This window comes from Nicotiana tabacum, chromosome 18, assembly GCF_000715075.1.
Source record: "Nicotiana tabacum cultivar K326 chromosome 18, ASM71507v2, whole genome shotgun sequence".
NCBI lineage: Eukaryota > Viridiplantae > Streptophyta > Magnoliopsida > Solanales > Solanaceae > Nicotiana > Nicotiana tabacum.
This window is the reverse complement of record NC_134097.1, coordinates 52,116,032-52,132,118: the sequence shown is the minus strand read 5'-3', so window position 1 is coordinate 52,132,118 and position 16,087 is coordinate 52,116,032. Positions and strand designations below refer to the sequence as shown.

The 16,087-nt window shown below is 43.0% G+C and overlaps 1 long non-coding RNA gene across 1 annotated transcript in view; it reads left to right on the top strand.

Moving 5' to 3' along the window:
- The window catches only part of LOC142172908 (uncharacterized), a 30,078-nt gene extending 21,043 nt beyond the window's left edge, over window positions 1-9,035 (top strand). Inside the window, exon 2 of the long non-coding RNA XR_012702064.1 lies at window positions 8,753-9,035. This is a non-coding gene — a long non-coding RNA (uncharacterized LOC142172908). The remainder of the gene's footprint in view (window positions 1-8,752) is intronic.
- Window positions 9,036-16,087: the final 7,052 nt, after the last annotated feature.

The following is a 16,087-nucleotide window of genomic DNA, read 5'->3' as shown; positions in this document are numbered from 1 at the left end:
AAAAAGCGATAAAAAACAAAAAACCTTATATATATTGCTCACAAAAGAGCGATTACAAGGCCTTTAAAATCCCTTACAAGGAAGAAGTCAAACCGAACCCTAATCTATCATCGTGTCTGCACCTTCGACAGCTCCATCGGAGGTTGTGTCCCAATGGTTCCGGCCATGGCCCCAGGACCTTCAACGGCCTCTTTCCCTCTGGGATTTTGCCTTCATTCTCATCATCTCCTAAGCTACTGCTCGACATACCTCCAGAAGCAAATAGGGTAGCAACCTTCTTCTCTAGGGTCTTCACCCTCTCGAGCTCGACAGACAGATCAATGCCCCCGTGTGTATATCCTCAAGAGTCCACCTCTGAGATTCTAACCGAGCATGCTCCACAGCTCGAGTCAATTTCAGTTCGGCCCCCTCGGTATCTCTCCCGGCTTGAGAATTTATTACAACGGCATCCTCTTTGTGCAAGGATATAAGTGACTCAGCTTCAGTTTTGATCCCAGATAGCGCAGTAACTAACTCAGTATGGAGACCTCTATACTTGTCGCTATCTGCCCTCGCATCATGATGTTGGTGCCCGACTAAGGCCATCTCTTCCTGGAGGGTATCCCTCTCGGAAGTTACCTCTCTCACGTGCCGTTTGATTTCGAGAATTTTGGAGTCTCTGACTCGGAGCTTCTCCCGTAGTACGACATCTTTCTTCTCAAATTACACAAATCAGATCAAAGCTGTCAATACGCTGAGATCTGGCAAACATTCAAACAAAAGGAAATGGAAACTAGGTAACTTATTCAACAATATAAGTCTTCTCACGCTCATGATGGGTCATCTCAACTTGAAATCGGGCGAAGGTATAATTATAAAACGCCTTGGCCTGGAGCCATGAAAGAGACAAGTTAGAGAGACGAAGATCGGGATGACATGCAGAATTTACAAAAACTACCTGCTCACAAAGCCTATTCATCTCACTGAAAATGAGTGAGTTATCGAGCTCGAAATTTTTCTTAGGTGCGGTTAAAGGCCTCTCTAACGCATCTCACCTCCGAGGGGCACCCCCACGTTGGATGGTTCTTCATTTTGGGGATCTTGCATTTCCTTAGGAGGTAAGGTCGTTCCCAAAGGAAAATCACTCATGTCAATAGCACCAATGGGATCAATCGGGGCTGTCTCTTGTCCCTGCAGGGCTTAAGACTTGGTTTCCTCCAATCCGCCTACCAAACGTGTCTCAGCTCGAGGAATATTTTGGTCATCAGTCGGTTTAGGGATAGTATCCAATACCTCCTCAATGGCCTCTTCTGCTCGAGGTTGGACAATTACAACACCAAGCTCCGACTTGGGAGCCACCGTTTCTGCGGTATAAGGGTCGCTCAGATTTTCCCTCCCTTGGATGCTATCGAGAAATCATTTTTCCCCTCGCCTTCAACTCGGGGACTCCCTACTACTTCTGGAGTTAAGTCTGCTGAGTCAATCTTAGGTTCTTCCACTTTGGTCTTTTTGGATTCTAAAGGCTCATTCGATGATTCCCTTTGTCGGGTTTTGAGGACCCTGGAATACATTCCCCAACGCGAGGGGGAACTGCTGCTTTGCCTTTATATGAAAGCGATGAAGAGGAGGCTACACTTTCCTGAGGGACAGAGGTAGACATTTTTGCCATTCTAAAAAGATTTCAGAGGAGAAAAGAAAATTGCGTTTCAAAAAAAACAAAAGGGAAAGGTAGAAAGAACTTTTTTGAGGGCTTGGTGGTGCAGTGAACAATAAAGAGCGAGAGAACAAGTATCTATAGAGGCCTAACACACACGTTGGAGCAAAGGACAGCCAACCGCTGTAATCAATTCGAAGGCTTTTAAGGGTTGTGTGTGCGCGACCTTTTGGCATCTCATTTTGTCGTACCAACCATTTGGCAGGTGTGACTACCATCATGATGGAAGTATCGAAGGGATAGGAATTCAAGATTATTTCTTATCATTTTACTCTAAGAAATGTGAGGACTATCTGTATACGGGTGATATCAGGAGGCATAATTTCACGATCACTATGTCTTACCCTTAGCTTCAAAAAGGCCTCGAAGACCTGGGGGCGCAGCTCGAAGTTTTGGCATCGAGGGTTCTCCACACTCGATCTCGATGCAGCACGAGTCGACAGTTATCAAGGGTAAACGGAAAGGTCCCTAGGCATGTGGTCCGAACTGACATCACTTACAAGAATAGTACCAGTCTGCCCCAAACTGCTAGGTAGTTGTGCCAGCTACTTTACTTTGTAATAAATACGTACATACTATGATGGGTTCCCTCCTCCTATATAAAGGGGTCCTTTATTGTTTTCTGAGGGAAGGACATCATTCTTACAACATTGAATATACAAGAACATTCTCTTTGCCTTCTAACACACTCTCTCTTAACCCCCCTTTATTTATATTTATTTCTTGCTTTCATCGTGTTCTATTTGTTGTTCTTCAGTTATCGCTCATTATTGGCCATAAAGAGCCGCCATCAAATTTATCAAAACTATTAATCCTCCATTGACGACCCTTAGCCGGGAACCCAACTTGACCTTGAGACCCCGAATACGCGAGCTCGAGGCCCCAATTTTCAGCCATTCGGTTTGATTATTCCACTATCTACAAGCTACTATATTATTTTCTAATCCTTCACTTAGCATATAAACAACTAGCATAAAAATAGATCACGTATTTTTAGAACCATGAAATTAAATCTAATTGTTATTACCATTTTCATGGTAAATAGTTTATTAATTATATATCTGTTAATTTGGATTATCATCTTGCGGTTGTTTCTTTAATTCTAGTTTTAACTTGTGAATTGTTGTAGCTACCAATTCACCCTACTATCTATGTTATGCTTGGTAAAGCCATGTTTAGATTAGAGTAGAATTAAAGAGAGTTTGTGTCTGAACCCCTGGCTCGGGGAACGGTTAGGATAGGAATATACCTAATAGTCTTGCTCAATTGAATACCGTATTATATTCGTTCATGATAGACTCAATGCCACATTAATATAGGATTGATGTATTATGGACAGGCAAGTAGTAATGTGGGAACATGCTATTCATATAAACGATCCGGTTAATTAGCAACCATAGATAATTTGGATTAACGAGTGTGATTATTGAACTTAATAGGATTGATAAACCAACCACAATCCCTGAATCTTCATCTTCTCTGAATTGCAACCTCAGCATACATGTTTGCATTCTAGATAGATTACTTGTTACTTGTTTAATTTATGCAATAGTAGATTAATATAAAAACATCACTCTTGATTATCTTGAACAATTAATTGATTTTCGTTTATTAGTTAACGATCAATCTAAGTCTCGGTGGGTTTGACATCCGAATTTTGAGTAACTTTACTACTTGACGGCCACATACACTTGTGTGTACTTGGTGAACCAACAACACCTTACCCGGTTCAGCACCTGTTGTGCTTCATTGAATAGGCATGAGGCGTCCACCTCGTTCATTTTATCCTGGCCTTCATCGGTTACCAGGCACCAGAGATAGCTAGCTACCCGGACGGGGGCAGAAAGAACCCAAGCGTCCTCCAAGACGGTTATGATGGTTGACCTCTTTCGGCTAGGATCCATACTCGAGGCCTAGAACCGGTTGACCAACCTCTGAGGTTCGACTTTTCCTTGGCACTTCTAAATCACCCAATCCGGTGAAGCCCTCCAAGGCGGACGAGTATACATCGTCAAAGAAAATATGGGACTTGGGCTTATGCCCGAAATTTAATTCCGAGGTCCCAAGCCCGAGAAATGAATTTTTGAAGAAAATTATTTAACTGAAATTTTAAGAGTTTTTGTAAATTTAAATGTGTTTAAATTTGATGATACCGGGATCGTATTTTGGTTCCGGATCCCGGTATAGGTCTTATATGGTATTTAAATTGTTCCTGTAAAATTTGGTAAGAAACAGACTTGATATGACGTGAATCGGACCCTCGGTTGTTAAAATTTGAACTTAAGAGTTATGGAGATTTTTCTTTGATTTTAATGCTAAACTCGTAGTTTGAGGCATTATTTTCTCGATTTGATCGCATGAGTAAGTCCGTATGATATTTTAGGGTTGTGTTCATGTTTGGTTTGGAGCCCCGAGGGCTCGGGTGAGTTTTGGATAGGGCACAAGATGTTTTTACACTTAGGAAAAAAATGTAAGTTTGCTACTTCTGGTGCACAGACATTTTGTGCATCGCGATTGCATAGTAACTCTCGCGATCCCGAAGGGGAACTAGGCTAGGGATGGAAATTGTTCTATGCGAACGCGAGACCCAGGTCTCGAACGCAGAGTGCTGGGGTTTTCTTGTGACGACCCGACCGGTCATCTTAAGAATTAACGCCCTGATCCCCTATTAACTGCTTCCCCCAAGTTTATTTCTGCTATTGTGATTTGCTGGGATGTTCGGTTTTAAGTTTCGAAGAGTTTTGGGACACTTAATTCCTAAATGAGAGCTTAAGTGTTAGAAAGTTGATCGTAGTCGGAATAGTATAAAGATGACCTCGGAATAAAAATCCGATGGTTCTATTTCGTTGGGTGATTTCGGGGTTAGAAGTGTCTTCGGATTGTGTTTTGGAGGTCCGTAGCTAATTTAGGCTTGAATGCTGAAAGTTGAATTTTGGAAGTTTCCGGTTCGATAGTGAGATTTTGATTTGAGGGTCCGAATGGAATTACGAGAGTTGCAGTAGTTCTGTTATGTCATTTGGGATGTTTGTGCAAAATTGCAGGTCATTCGAAGGTGGTTTGGTTGGGTTTTTGATCCAAAACATAATTTGGAAGATTTTTGAAAGCTTAGACTTGAATCCGATGTGTTTTGGTTGATTTGATGTCGTTTGAGGTGTTTTGAAGATTTGTACAAGTTTGAATAAGGTTTTAGGATATGTTGGTGGCTTTGGTTGAGGTCCCAGGGGCCTCGGGTGTGTTTCGGATGCTAAACGGATCATTTTTAGTTGTTAAAGAGTTGCAGAATTGCAGGTTCAGCTGTTGCAAATATTTACTCTTCGCGTTCGCGAGTGGACCCTCGCGTTCGCGCAGAGTCAGTGGTGATTAGTTAAATTTTAGCCTTCGCGTTCACGAGGAAGGCTCCGCGTTCGTGAAGGGCTGGATACTTGTGAACCGCGTTCACGATTGGTCTTCGCGTTCGTGTAGGAGGAAAATGGCCCAGTAGAATTTACGCATCGTGTTCGCGATGAGAGGAACGCGTTCGCGAAGGCTTGTCTGGGTAAATCATCACGTTCGCGAGGGCCTTGTTGTGTTCACATAAGAGGACTTTTGGTCAACCTCATTTTTGTGATTCGCGAATGCGGGGCCTTGACCGCGTTCGCGAAGAAGGAATTATATGCCTGGGCAGAATGTTTTAAAAAGATTATTTCGCGAATTTTAGCATAGTTTCCTCCATTGTTAGGCGATTTTGAAGCTTTTTGAAAAGGGTTGAAGAGGGATTCAAGGGGAATTACTTGGAGGTAACATTTTTGACTTCATAACTCGTTTTTATGTGATTAAGGACCTAATTAGAGGTGAATATTTTGGGAAAAAGGGGTAATTAGAGCTTGAGTTTAAGAGACCTATAAATGAGGATTTGAGGGGTCATTTGGACTCCGATTTCTGTGTTCTTGTTATATATAGACTCGTAAGAGAACGAGGTTTCTGAAAATGTAAATTTCGCACGATTTCGAGATGTGGGCCTGAGAGGCATTTTGGTCATTTTTACCTAATTTCACGTATTTGCTTAGAATTTAATTGTAGAATCAGTTACTTGAAGTGTTATTTATATTATAAAATTGAATTGAATAGATTTGGGGCATTCAGAGTCGAGTACTTGTGGCAAGAGCATAATTTTGGATTGATTTTTGAGCCGGTTCGAGGTAAGTGGCTTGTCTAACCTTGTGTGGGGACCTTCCCCTTAGGATATGATATATTTGATAATCGTAATGCCTTGTACATGAGGTGACGAGCGCGTACTTGAGCTAATTGCTGAAAATCTGGTTTTTCTTCAAGTATTTCAATTGAGTTCCTTTTTCCTGTTTTATCCTACTTGCGAATTTAGCCTGTTGTAGTTTTGAAAAGCATGTTTAGTTGACTTAATTGCCTATTTGCTTAAACTGATTTAATTGCATTTCGTGAAGCATATTAGGCTAGAATTAACAGTTTACTTGGTACGAAATTAGCATTTAATTGAGTATTCTTGTGTTGCTTCTGCGTGTTTTTAATTTAGGACTACGGGACGGCATCCCGGGAGATCCCCTGTAAGTATTTATGATCTGGACTGAGGTGCGGGATACCAAGAGATCCCTAGTGCATATATTGAGGATACCAAGAGATCCTCGGGATACCGAGAGATCCCTAGAATATATTGAGGATACCAAGAGATCCTCGGGATACCGAGAGATCCCTAGCATATATTAAGGATACCAAGAGATCCTCGGGATACCGAGTGATCCCTAGCATATATTGAGGATACCAAGAGGTCCCTAGCATATATTGAGGATACCAAGAGATCCTCGGGATACCAAGAGATCCTCGGTTATCATCCTTGTTATGAGTGGTACTTCCTTGTAGTTTGCCTTCATCTTTGTTTCCATTATTGTACTCTTATTATCCTGTATAGATTCTTATTGTAGATTCTCAATTGCACTGCTTATCTTATCCTGTCATCTTTATATTTTATTTAACCTCAGTAGGGCCCTGACCTTCCTCGTCACTACCCAACTGAGGTTAGGCTTGGCATTTTCTGAGTACTGCTGTGGTGTACTCATCCCCCTTCTGCGCATGTTTTTCATGTGCAGATCCAGGTACCATTACTCAGGCCTATAATCCTTGAGGAGGTGATTTCTCTAGAGACTTCGAGGTACATCTACGGCGTCCGCAGACCGAGAAGTCCCTTTCTATTCCTACTTTTAGTATTTAGCCCTTCTGTACTTTCCTATTCTTATTAGATATTCCGGAGTTAGAGCTATGTAGTGTTTGTTCTCAGCTTGTGGATTCGTGAGTTTCCGGGTTTTGGGATAGTGTATCAAATTTTGAGAAGTTATGTGTAAATGCCGAGCGGCATTTAAATATTGTTTCCTTCAGTTGTTTTCAGCTTTTAATTGTTTATTCCGCAAGTTTAGTTTATTTTTCGCATTTGTTAGGCTTACCTACTCATAGAGACTAGGTGTCGTCACGACAGTTCACGGAGGGCAAATTGCGGTCGTGATATTTCTCTATGTGAACGCGACTGGTCAATCGTGAACGCATAGCATTAGGATGGGTTGGTCAGGGAATCTAGGGAGAACTACGCGAATACGACCCCTCTATCATGAACGCGAAGGCAAGGCTGGACTAAGCCTTTGCGAATGTGGAGCTTCTCCCGCGATCACGTAAGTCCACTACTGGCAGCTCTTCGCGAACACGACTGTGCTCTCGCGAACGCGATGAACACTGTCTCCCCGCACTTAAAACAGTAGCAATGTCGGGATTTAGCCCACATTTTCATATTTTCAAAACTAGAGAGCATTGAGGCGATTTTCAAGGAACAAGTTCTTCCCCAAAGTATTGGTATATGATTCTAAACCTTTTTCTTTCGATTTCCCATTGCATTTCATCGATCTTCATCCAGAAATCTAGGGTTTTTATGATAGAAATTGGGAATTTGGGTAGAGTTAGGGCTTTTTGAATAATTGGAATTTAGACCTCGTTTTGGGGTCGGATTTCAAAACTAATTGCATATTCGGGCTTATGGGTGAATGGGTGATCGGGTTTTGGTCTGAACCTAGAGTTTTGACAAAGCAGGCCCGGGGTCGATTTTTGATTTTTTGGAAAAAATGATAGAAAACCTATAATTAAGCATTGGGTATGAAAGCGGTGTTTGAGGCTTGAGTTGGCCGTGGAAATTCGAGCTAAGTGTTTGATCTAACCTTAGCTTGAGGGAATAGGTATTGTGCTTTATTTGTTATGTGCTAGTGTAGTGTACGATGTATTGGTGTGGTGACGAGTATCTATACGTTAGTGTCAAGCATGCATGTGAGTCTTAAATTGTGATTGTTGTGTTTCTTAATAAGTACAACAAATACCTAAATTGTTTATTCTCCGTGTTGAGCAAGAAATATGATTATCTTGTGTTATTTGTTTATTGTTGAGAAATGGATCTAGTTGAGGTTTTGTTTGTGAAGTTAATTGTTGGTACAAGTTTGGTTATAGCTGATTCCCTTGTCGGGATGTATTTTTTTCTTACTGTTGATTCCCTTGTCGGGATGTGTTTATTCTTGTTGTTGATTCCCTTGCCGGGATATTGTTGCTATTGTTTTGGTAAGGAAAGAGAGATAAAGCACGAAGGGTAATGCCATGCACATTTCTAATATTTACATGGTGAGGAAGAGAGATAAAGCCCAAAGGGTGATGTCATGCACATTTTCATTACTTGATTGCATTGGTGAGGATTGAGAGTAAAAGCACGAAGGGTGATGCCGTGCACTTATTGCCTGCTCGTTATGATTTCTTGTAGTTTTTGGTTCAATTACAATAATTGTCCTATTCCACTCTTACTGTGATTCTTTACGCTGGTATTTTTCCCCCATAGCATGTTACCCATCCCTTGCTACTTTTGAATTGCTTCTATTATTGTTATTCTATTAGGTACTGTTTAACTGCAGGTTATGTTAATGGTTGTGTCCTACCCTCGTCACTACTTCACCGAGGTTAGGCTCGACACTTACCAGCACATGGGGTCGGTTGTTCTGATACTACACTCCGCGCTCTTTTGTGCAGATCCCAATACTGGAGCATACGGACCTTTGGTTGCCGCCTTCAGTCCATCAGGAGATTCCGAGGTATCCCTGTAAGCATTCGTAGGGCTTGGCATCCCCTTCCTATTTGGTTTTCTACTATTCTTTACCATTTTAGAGACAAATATGTATTTACTTTGTTCGGACCCTATTTGTAGTATTCTTAGATAGTCCGTGAGATTGTGACACCAGTTCTAGGTGGTTATGTTTATGGATCCACATTGGTATTAGTTTAAATTGTTAAATTTCTTCCTTCCGCATTATTATTTTCCGTTGTTTATATGTTGACTTGAAATTGATAAGACGTTAAAAATAAAAAGGGTAAATAACTCGGAATAGTTGGCTTTCCTAGCTTTCACTAGTAGGCGCTATCACGACACCCGAGGGTGGGAAATCCGGGTCGTGACAAGTTGGTATCAGAGCTCTAGGTTGCTTAGGTCTCACAATTCACGGACAAGCTTGGTAGAGTCTGAGGGATCGGTACGGAGACGTCTGTGCTTATCCCCTAGAGGTTATATAGTTAGGAACAGTTTCACTTCTATTCTTCTCTGTCGTGCGATTTGGTTTCTCAATACTAATTAAACTTCTACTCTATTCTTTCACAGATGGAGAGAACACGTGCTTCTTCATCTGTTGACAAGCAACCCGAGCCTCTAGTAGTAGCTCCCACGAGGGGCAAAGGACGAAGCCGAGGCCGTACTAGGGGCCGAGGCAGGAGTAGAGGTTAGCCTATAGTAGCAGCACCAGCGCAAGAGCCTTAGGTTGAGTTTGATGATGAGGTTCCGGCCTAAATAGTTTCAGTGGGCCTAGAGGGGTTCATTGCTACCCCAGTATGCTCTGGTCCGTCTAGTGGGCCTTATGGAAAGTGTCACTCAAGCAGGCTTACTTGCTGTAGCACCAGGCATCTCTCAGGATGGAGGAGGAGCACAGACTCCCGCTACCCACACTCCGGAGCAGATGGCTCCCCAGTTTTAGACTCTTAACAGCTCAACCAGTTGGAGCAGTTCATCCGGGTGTAATATCTTAGATTGGTGATGGAACAACTATGTCTACGGATGCTTTATGGAGGTTAGACAGGTTTACCAAGCTGTTCACTACTACTTATGGTGGTATATCTTCAGAGGATCCCCAGGATTACTAAGACAGTTGTCATGAGATTCTTCAAAACATGGGTATAGTGGAGACCAATGGGGTCGACTTTGCTGCTTCCGTCTGTCAGGTTCCGCCAAGAAATGGTGGAGAGATTATTGTTTGTCCAGAGCAGTTGGATCACTAGCTCTCACTTGGGACAAGTTCTCATAGCTATTTCTCAAGAAGTTTCTTCCTGTCACTCAGAGAGAGGAGTACCGCAAGTGGTTCGAGTGTCTCCATCAGGGTTCTATGACTGTCAACCAGTACGAGATGAGGCTTATTGATTTGGCTTGTCATGCTCTTCTGATACTCCCCACCGAGAGAAAGAGGGTGAGGAGGTTTATTTAGGGACTCGCTCAGCCTATTAGACTGCAAATGGCTAAGGATGCAGCCAATGTGGCCAGGCGGGTCGAGATGGTTTTAGCTTAGGGGAGCGGTCAGAGGTCTGATAAGAGGCCTCATGATTCTGGCAGACTTAGTGGTGCCTCGTTTGGAGGCAGGGATTCTTTTGGTAGAGGCCATCCTCCTAGGCCCTTTTAGTTAGCACTTCGGGTTTCTCAGGGTGCTTCAAGTGGTCGTGGTTCTCATATGCAGTATTCTAATCAATTGCCCTACAGTGCACCACTAGCCCTTATCAGTGCATCTCCGCTCTAGAGTTTTCAGGGTGGTTATCTAGGCCGTTTGGGTCAGTTTTAGGATCAGTAGTCTTAGCAGCCCAAGTCTTGCTATACTTGTGGTGATACGAGGCACATTACTAGGTTTTGCCCTCGAGCCTCGAGCAGTTCTCAGCACTAGGGTTCTCGTGCTATGATTCTAGAACCGGGTGTTCCACTACCTGCTCAGCTAGCTAGAGGTAGGGGTAGAGGTGTTAGAGGTCGAGGCCATCCTAGGGATGCAGTTTATAGTGGTGGGACCAAGCCCCGATGTTATGCTATGCTAGGCAGACATGAGGCTGAGGCCTCTGATGCAGTTATCACAGGTACGGTTTCAGTGTGCAGCAAAGATGCATCAGTTCTATTTGATCTAGGTCCATATATTCTTATGTACCATCTTATTTTGCCCCTTATTTGGTTATGCCTTGTGATTCTTTGAGTGCACCTATATATGTATCTACACCGGTGGGTGATTCTATTATGGTAGATCGTGTTTATCGTGCTTGCATGGTCATTATTGGGGGTCTTGAGACCCATGTAGATCTCATGCTTCTTGACATGGTGGATTTTGATGTCATTCTAGGGATGGATTGGTTATCCCCATATCATGCTATATTGGATTGTCATGCCAAGACCGTGACCTTAGCATTACCGGGGTTGCCTCGTTTGGAATGGAGAGGACTCCTGGTTATTCTACTAGTAAGATTATCTCATATATGAAGGCTCGGCGTATGGTTGATAAGGGATGTTTGGCTTATTTGGCGTATGTTCAAGATTCTAGTGTTGAGGTCCCTTATATGGATTCTGTGCCCGTTTTTCGTGAGTTTCCAGAGGTATTTCCTTCAGACTTGCCAGGGATGCCACCCGATAGGGATATTGACTTTTGCATTGATTTGGCTCTGGGCACTCAGCCCATTTCTATTTCGCCATATCGTATGGCCCCGTCGGAGTTGAAAGAATTGAAAGAACAGTTGTAGGACTTGTTGGACAAAGGCTTTATTATAACGAGTGTCACCGGTGTTGTTTGTTAAGAAGAAAGATGGGTCGACGAGTATCCATTTACAAGGATTGATGATTTTTTTGATCAGCATCAGGGTGCCAAGGTATTTTCGAAGATTGATCTGAGATCTGGCTACCATCAGTTGAGGATTAGGGCGTCTGATACTCCTAAGACAGATTTTCGCACTCGGTATGGGAATTATGAGTTCTTAGTGATGTCATTCGGGTTGAAAAATTCTCTAGTAGCTTTCATAGATTTGATGAACCGAGTGTTCAAGCCTTATTTGGATTACTTCGTGATTGTCTTCATTGATAATATTTTGATTTATTCCCGCAGCTGGGAGGAGCACGAGCAGCATCTCCGAGTAGTTCTTTAGACTCTGAGGGATAGCTAGTTGTAAGCTAAGTTTTTGAAGTGTGAGTTTTGGTTGAGTTCGGTTGCATTCTTGGTTCATGTTGTATCAGTAGAGGGTATTCAGGTGGATCCTAAGAAGATTGCGGCAGTCAAGGACTGGCCTAGACCCACATCAGCTAAAGAGATCTAGAGTTTCTTGGGTTTGGCGAGCTATTACCATCTACTTGTGGAGGGGTTTTCATCTATTGCAACCCCGATGACCAGGTTGACCCAGAAGGGTACCCAGTTCAGGTGGTCGGATGAGTGTGAGGCGAGCTTTTGGAAGCTCAAGACAGCTTTGACTGCAGCACCAATGTTGGTTTTGCCCACAAGTTTAGGACCGTATATAGTGTATTGTGATGCATCGCATATTGGACTTGGTGCGGTGTTGATGCAGAATGACAAGGTTATTGCATATGCTTCGCGATAGTTGAGGATCCACGAGACAAATTATCCAGCGCATGATTTGGAGTTAGCAGCCATTATTCACGCACTGAAGATTTGGAGGCATTATTTATATGGTGTGTCATGTGAGGTGCTCATGGATCACAAGAGTTTTCAATACTTTTTCAAGCAGAAGCAGCTAAATTTGAGGTAGGGGAGGTGGTTGGAGCTGTTGAAAGACTATGATATCACCATCTTGTATCATCCTAGGAAGGCCAATGTAGTGGCCAATGTTTTGAGTAGGATGTCAGTCAGTATGGGCAGTATCGCGTATATTCTGGTCGGTGAGAGGCCCCTTGCTCTGGATATTCAGGCTTTAGCTAATCAGTTCGTGAGGTTGGATGTTTCTGAGCCCAGTCGTATTCTAGCTTGCACAGTTGCTCGTTCTTCATTATTTGAGCGTATCTAAGATTGGCAGTATGATGACCCTCATTTGCTTGTCCTTAGAGACACAGTGCAGCATGGAGGTGCCAAGCAGGTTACAGTTGGAGATGATGGAGTTTTGTGGATGTAGGGTCGTATTTGTATGCCTAATGTGGATGGGCTTCGTGAGTTGATTCTAGAGAAGGCCCATAGTTCCCGATATTCTATTCATCCGGGCGCCGCTAAGATGTATCAGGATTTGCGGCAGCATTATTGGTGGAAGAGGATGAAGAAAGACATTGTTGCCTATGTAGCTTGGTTTTTGAATTGTCAGTAGGTAAAGTATGAACATCAGAGACCTGATGGTTTGTTTCGAAAGATTGAGATTCCTGAATGGAAGTAGGAGGGGATCACTATAGACTTCGTTGTTGGACTCCCACAGACTCAAAGGAAGTTCGATGCAGTATGGGTTATTGTTAATAGGCTGACCAAGTTAGCGCATTTCATTCTTGTGGCAGTCTCTTATTCTTCCGAGAGGTTGGCTGAGATCTATGTGGGAGATTGTTCGTCTTCATGGTGTGCCCGTATCTATCATTTTTGATCGAGGTACGCAGTTTACCTCGCATTTCTGGAGGGAAGTACATCGTGAGTTGGGTACGCGGGTTAAGTTGAGCACATCATTTCATCCTCAGACGGATGGGAAATCCGAGCATACTATTCAAATTTTGGAGGATATGCTCCGATCATGTGTTATCGACTTTGGAGGTTCATCGGATCAGTTCTTGCCTTTAGCGGAGTTCACCTACAACAACAATAACCAGTCGAGCATCCATATGGCTCTCTATGAGGCTTTATATGGTAGGCGGTGTCGGTCGCCGGTTGGATGGTTTGAGCCGGGAGAGGCTCGGTTGTTGGGTACGGATCTAGTACAAGATGCCTTGGACAAGTTATGCCGACCGCAAGGTTTGTGATGTGGCATTCATGGTCGGAGAGCGAGTATTGCTCCGGGTGTCGCCCATGAAGGGCGTGATGAGATTTGGGAAGAAGGGAAAGCTCAGCCCTAGGTTCATTGGTCCTTTTGAGATTCTTGATTGAGTGGGAGAGGTAGCTTACAGACTTGCGTTGCAGCCGAGTTTATCAGCTGTGCACCTAGTGTTTCATGTATATATGCTTTGGAAGTATCACGGTGATCCATCCCACGTGTTAGACTTCAGCACTGTCCAGTTGGACAAGGACTTGACCTATGAGGAGGAGCCAGTAGCTATTCTAGACCGGCAGGTTCGTCAAGTTAGACAGAAGATGTTCCCTTCAATTCGTGTTCAGTGGGGAGGTCAGCCTGAAGAGGCAGCTACCTGGGAGTCCGAGTCCGATATGTGAAGCCGTTATCCCCATCTTTTCCCCAACTCAGGTACTTCTTTTCTATGTCCGTTCGAGGATGAACGGTTTGGAGGTGGAGGATATGATGACCCAAAAGGTCATCACTTGATTTTCGAGTTAATTCTATGTCTCGAGGCCTTAAAAACCTCCTTTTATCTCACCTCATTTTGCGTGTGTGGTCCGGGCGTATATCCAGAACGCTTTTATGTGAAAATTTGATAAAAATGCTGATTTTGCCTTCAAAATTAAATTTAAGTTGACTTTGGTCAAATGAATTTTTGAAGAAAATTGTTTAACATAAATTTTAAGAGTTTTTGGAAATTTAAATGTGTTTAAATTTGATGGTATCGGGCCCGTATTTTAGTTCCGGAGCCCGGTACAGGTCTTATATGGTATTTAAGTTGTGGTTATAAAATTTGGTAAGAAACGGACTTGATATAACATGAATCAGACCCTCAGTTGTTAAAATTTGAACTTAAGAGTTATGGAGATTTTTCTTTGATTTTGATGCTAAACTCGTAGTTTGAGGCATTATTTTTTCAATTTGATCGCATGAGTAAGTCTGTATGATGTTTTTAGAATTGTGTGCATGTTTGGTTTGGATCCCCGAGGGCTCGGCTGAGTTTTGGATAGGCCACAGGATGTTTTTACACTTAGGAAAAATTTTAGGTTTGCTGCTTCTGGTGCACAGACATTTTGCACATCACGATCGCGTAGTAACTCTCGCGATTGCAAAGGGAACTGGGCTGGGGTGGAAGTTGTTCTATGCGAACGCGAGACCCAGGTCGCGAATGCGGAGCATTGGGGGGTTTTCTCTACGCGAACTCGGCCGGTCAATAATGAACGTGTAGCATTAGGATGGGCTGGTTAGGGAATCTAGGGAGAACTACGCGAACGCGACCCCTCTATCAAGAATGCGAAGGCAAGGCTGGGCTAAGCCTTCGCGAACGAGAAGCTTCTCCCGCGATCATGTAAGTCCACTACTGGCAGCTCTTCGCAAATGCGACAGTGCTCTCCCGAACGTGATGAACACTGTCTCCCCGCACTTAAAACTGTAGCAAAGGCGGGATTTAGCCCATATTTTCATATTTTCAAAACTAGAGAGCATTGAGGCAATTTTCAAGGAACAAGTTCTACCCCATTTCTAAAGCACGAAGGGTGATGTCGTGCAGATTTCTAATATTTACATGGTGAGGAAGAGAGATAAAGCACGAAGGGTGATGCAGTGCACATTTTCATTACGTGATTGCATTGGTGAGGATTGAGAGTAAAAGTACGAAGGGTGATGCCGTGCACTTATTGCCTACTCATTATGATTTCTTGTTGTTTCCGGTTCAATTACCTTAATTGTCTTATTCCACTACTACTGTGATTCTTTACGTAGGTTTTTCCCCATAGCATGTTACCCATCCCCCGCTACTTTTGAATTGCTTCTATTATTGATATTCTGTTAGGTACTGTTTAACTGCAGGTTATGTTAATGGTTGTGTCCTAGCCTCGTCACTACTTTGCCGTGGTTGGGCTCGACACTTACCAGCACATGGGGTCGGTTGTGCTGATACTACACTCTACGCTCTTTTGTGCAGATCCCGGTGATGGAGCATACGGACCTTAGCTAGGTGTTGCCGCCTTCAGTCCATCAGGAGATTCCGAGGTAGCCCTGCAGGCGTCTGTAGGCCTGGCGTCCCCTTCCTATCTAGTTTTCTTTTGTTCTTTACCATTTCAGAGACAGACATGTATTTACTTTGTTCGACCCTATTTGTAGTATTCTTAGATAGTCTGTGAGATTGTGACACCTGTTCTGGGTGGTTATATTTATGGATTCACATTGGTATTAGTTTAAATTGTCAAATTTCTACCTTCCGCATTATTATTTTCCGATGTTTATGATATGTTTATTTGAAATTTTTAAGAGGTTAAAAATTAAAAGAGTAAATAACACAGAATAGTTGGCTTG